The following is a 5,179-nucleotide window of genomic DNA, read 5'->3' on the forward strand; positions in this document are numbered from 1 at the left end:
CAGGTACTACAGTACTAACGTGCCCGCGGAGTGCATCGGTGGCGGGCTAAGGCCAGCATGCAGAGCCAGGTGAAGAGCTATGCCTTGCTGTTCCACAAAAGGGAATGAAATCACGAAGTAACATAAACTAGTAACATATTAACCGTATCACCTTATTTGTGAAAAAGCTGCCTCGCAGTATCAGGCTTAAATACATTAACACACTGACAATATCATAAAAGTACGCTAATAATTACTTCTGAGCAACTGTGATAACAGTCTCTGTATTACCTCCCAGTGTAAAATTCTGATGGCATGGAAGAAGTTATCAGGAGACTCAACCTTTCTGCATGTTGAACTTTCTGCCATCTTTCTAAAAGACGCTGAATTTCCTCTTAGGGCACACTTATAATCAAGTCCTGTGAGAACTTATTATGGATTTTTCCAGATACTTTATCCAAAATGCTGAGTATCAGAATAATATATGAAAAAAATCTCTATATGCAGTGAGGGGCAGGCATTTTAATCAGAAATAATACTGGAACACTCTCACATATGTTACAGTTTTTTAATTTGTGCGATAATTTGTAAGTTAAATAGGTTTAACCTATGTCACTTGTGTAGTTTATGACATTATTGCTGGTGTATAAAATATTCTAATGAGATGATAAAAAATGTATATTGAAAAACATATAGTGCACTAATGAACTAAACAGATGGAACTGTGCTTTTAACTGCACTGAAAAGTAACTGGAATGAAGTAACTAAAAGCATTTGTGTAACTGAAAATAAATCTCATGAAAGTCTGAATGGGTTTTCTTTTGTTAGGGGGAAGTTTGTGCTTGGCATACACCCACCTATGTTACAGCCAATGGCTGCTGCTTTCTGACACGTCCTGTCAATCGCTGTCTCGGCTCCCAAAAACTAGTAAGTTAAGTGTGTGTTAAACTTCACTGCTAGGTCAAGGGTTTCCACGCAGATTCCGATATACAGAAGCGCAAAAAAAAATATTCTCATGGATGTCAGTATTCCAGGAAATGCAATTTTTCAAAAACGAATTTCTGTCCAAAAAATAAAATTAAATTAAAATATGAGTTAATCACTGTAGTGGTGCTTCACATGAGCCTTGTAACCTGTTAGAAGCAGACACACATGTCTACTTACATCCGTGGAAGCTTTGTGGGACTTCATTTGTCTTCAGGCACTCAGTTCTGCAGATCAGACTGAGAGCTAAAGGCTTGAATCTATTTCCTTGTAAATTACGTTGATTTGAAAGGTAGATATCATTAAAATGCCAGACAGAGGCAGAAAGAGTGCTTATTTTAAATAAAACATACCTATGATTCTGTGATGCTATTCTCTGTTGGATCCACTTAGAGGAGTCTTTAAAATATTTCCAGTGGCATTTACTTTTCATTCCTTCTCACATTCACTCAGTGGAAAAGATTTTTAAGTTTGGAAAACAAAATCAGACACTTTGGTTCCACATTTAAGAACTCCAGAACAATACCAGTAAGTTTATTTGTCAAAGATTTATATGTCACCATTTCTTATTTAACTTTAGTTACTTCACACAAAAATCTATTTCATATTAGAGCCAAAATTAAATCAAGCTTAATCCCAAACTATGCTAAACAATTAAAGCCTTTTTAGATAGATTGAGGCCCACTCGCTCCATCAAGCTGCTCGCCACAAACAGGTCTCCCCTTGTAATAATTACAGTGGGACAACAGCACACCTAACGGTCCTCACAGGAGGAAGATTCAGAGATCCCACAGAGATCCTAGTCACAAACACATTGCTAATTCTAGCAGCAGATAGAAAAGACAATCCCACTCTGCTTTTTCCCACAATACTAGAAAGCAGCTAAACCTTTCCTCCCCGTTGGTAAATTTTAAATATTTTACCTAAGTCAACAGCCTAACACCTAATACCCTGATCTTCACCATTTCCAATTTTACATCATCAAACCTGTAGTGCAAAGAACCCGGCTAGAAGCGAGCTAAGCTCTTTCAGATGTACTGTTATTATATTTCACTAGAGTAATATATTCATAATATTCTGGTAATTCATCTTTAACATTACTGGTACACAGAAGTTCTCAACTGGTAGTAAGAATTTCCAGCCCCGGTGGTTCTACCACGCCAACTCTCTCTAGAATATACGCATGCTCTACAAAGCTTTAAATCCTAGTACCAATAAACTCAAACACACTGAACTGAAGAGCGAAAATTGTCCTTTAAGAAACTACATAATAGCATTACAGGAGGTTCCTTCACGTCAACAATTTAGCCTGCAACGTAACCTTTAATGTTCTGAGTAGTTTTTCTTCCAGATAGTACTTTTTTAACCACTGTGGTCTTCACGCAGCTACTTACCTACTTAAGATTTCATTTCATAATCCATTATATTAGGGATTTTCCATAAGTAGAATATGTTTGCAATACAACAGCAATTAAACACACATGGGCAAGGAGAACAATAACAGAAACATAGGTTATAAGTGCATCTGTTATCTCAGGCCCTAGCCTGAGGAGCAAAGACAGAAAACGTACGTGTACACAGGAAAGCTACATGCAAGGGGTCAGCCTCGTCCTTTTGAGCTTTATTCAGCTCTGTGAGCTCACTGCCTACACACGTTTGGGGAAGAAGAGCATGCAGACATACAGAAACAAGAAAGAAAACACTTTTGGAAACTGAATACGTGCATGCATTCAGCTGAATATTCAGGAGGAAAGGCCGTAAGAATTGCTTTCAGGGAAACAGTGCAACTGAAGAATTAACTTTTTTAGAATTCCCCTTTATCACTGCAACAAGAGCAAGGCTGCCTGCCCCCGCTATGAATCTGACTGCACCCCGGATCAGGAGCCTGCAGATCCCACTGGATCCACGTGTGACCAGGCCTCAGGAGCTCCGGAGCTTCCCAGCCCAGCCCCAGCAGATGACAGCTGTCACCGGCAGCGCCCCAATCCCCAGCGCGGGAAGCGGGGCACCGGGAAACCAACCCCATCTGCAGGCACGCAACTTTTCTCGTGGCAGGAGAGACTTCAAGTCTGGGTTCGACCATTATCTAGTTTAATTCTGAGTAAAGCTTAAGAACACCTGTAAAAAACGATGTAGGTTAGCACTACTTCTCCACCTCTTGTCTTCGCAAGGCACGCATCACCAAACGCGTGGAGAATGAGCGCAAAAGCTGTCTCGCTTACAAAGAAATCTGATATGGGCACTCCAAAATACGTAAGCGTGACAGGCCCAGGTACATACCGCCAGCAAGTCTGAAAAGCCTCGCTGAAATCTGTAAGTACGGCAAATTAAAAAGGCAACCAAGATCCCACTGGAGACAAAACTACAGCCCCCTGTAATTTTTCTTCCCGGTACCAAAGGCAAAGATGCTGCTGAACAGACGTACAACATCTCTGTCACCTAAAACTTCCTGGACCGGACTGTCACACGTGCACAGGTCACGCTGCCGGCAGACTTTCAAAGCAAAACCAAAGCCACGATCGCCGGGATCCGCACGCTTGTCTGCTACCACTGCGCAAAACATCTCTGAGCTGCTCCGCACACTTTGTGAAGGCGAAGCGATCGGAGAGATGATTTACGTCCGCGACATAAATGCCTTCCCTTTTTACGAGCCAGCTTAATCAAGACTTTGCTGCACTCATCCCAGCTGAGATTTGGCAGGGACCGGGGCAGGGAAGCCGAGAGGGAAAGCTTTCGGAGCCTGGACTCCCCGTGCTCCCTGCCCTCCCCACCACTTCCCGCCTGGCACTTGTTAGAGGCTCCCAGCACCACAGAAAGGCCACTTCCAAAAGCTTCCTCCGAGCAGCTGAGCGGCGACTCGGGAAAGGTTATTTAAGAGGGGGAGAAAAAAATAAATAAATAAAAAATAAATCCATCTCCACAACTCCGCGCGCTTCACCTGCCTTACACCGGGAACAATGGGGGCGGGCAGGGGGGGGATACGGCCGCAAGGGGTAGGGGGGACGGGGATGGGGACGGGGTGAGGGGGGACACACGCTGTCCGTCGGTCTGTCGGCAGCTGCCCCGGCTCTTTGTCTGTCGGTCTGTCTGTCAGCCGGCCCCACCGCGGCCTGCGGCGGGGCCCGGCGCGCCGGGGGACGGCTGGGCCGGGGGGCAGCGGGGGGAACCGGGGCGGGGGGACCGTGAGGGACGTGGAGGGAGCCGGAGGGCCGGCGGGGAGCCCCCCACACCCCGAGCGAGCCGCGGGGGGCCTCCCGCCGCCTCCCCCCGCTCCTCAGCCGCCGGCGGGGCCAAGCGCGGCCCATGCGGGCGGGACGCGGCGCTGCCCCTTCCTTCCCCCGCGGCCCCTTCCTCCCTTCCCCTTCCCTCCCCGCCGGCCGGCCCCGGCTCCCCGGCACTTACCGGCCGCGGGGCTGCGAGCAGAAGGCGGGCCGGGGCCGGGGCCGGGGCCGGGGCCGGGGCCGGGGCCGGGGCGGCGGCGGCGGCTGGGGGCGGCTCAGAGCGGCCGCGCGGAGGCCCCGGGCATGGCGGGGCGCGGGGAGGCCGAGGGGAAGTTGGCGGCGGCGGCGGCTCCGGCCCCTTCCTGCTCCCGCTCCGGCTCCGGCGGCGCGATCGGCGCCTTCCCCTCAGCCTCCTGCTGGCGGTGACAGCGACAGAGCGCCGCCGCGCCGCGGTGCAGCATGGGAAAGGCGCCCGGAGGACCGCCGCCGTGAGCACCGGGGCCCGGGCGGAGGCCGGCTCCCGGCGGAGGCCGGCCCCGAGCCGCCGAGCCCGGGGCGGTGCCAGGCGGCGGGGTGACATGGCGGCCCCGCAGCGCCCGAGGGGGGGGGGGAGGCACGGCCTCGCCGGCTCCCTGCCTCCTCCGTCCCTCCTCAAGCCGGGGCCGGGCGCTCGCGGCGTCCTCCGGGCGAAGCCCTCAGCCCCGCGCCGCGCTGGATTGCGCGGTGTCGCTCGGTGCCGCTGAGCGGGGGCTCGGCGGCTCCGCGGGGCCGAAGCCGCGGTGCGCGGGAGCTCCGCGCTCAGAAAGAGCGGTCAGGCACCGGGACGGGGTGCCCGGGGAGGTGCTGGGGTCACCGTCCTGGGGGTGGCCAAGGGAAGGCAGGACCCGGTGCCTGGGGACGTGCTTAGCGGGTCGCGTTGGTCCTAGGGGCATGGTTGGACCAGGTGGCCTTGGAGGTCTCTCCCAACCCTAATGATTCTGTTGGGTGAAGTTTAC

The 5,179-nt window shown here is 51.2% G+C and overlaps 1 protein-coding gene across 4 annotated transcripts in view; it reads right to left on the minus strand.

Annotated features, from left to right (window-relative positions):
• The window catches only part of ZNF148 (zinc finger protein 148), a 40,713-nt gene extending 35,852 nt beyond the window's left edge, over positions 1–4,861 (minus strand). The window contains exon 1 of one of the 4 annotated variants that reach the window (XR_014585729.1): positions 4,366–4,861. The gene's annotated coding sequence lies outside the window, so the exon portion shown is untranslated. Of the gene's footprint in view, positions 1–836; positions 4,302–4,365 lie in introns of those variants that run through there. The other 3 variants (XM_083840648.1, XM_083840646.1, XM_083840647.1) reach the window with 3 other exon arrangements.
• Positions 4,862–5,179: the final 318 nt, after the last annotated feature.

The sequence above is a fragment of the Anser anser genome (genome assembly GCF_964211835.1).
Source record: "Anser anser genome assembly, chromosome: 6".
Taxonomy (NCBI): Eukaryota; Metazoa; Chordata; class Aves; order Anseriformes; family Anatidae; genus Anser; species Anser anser.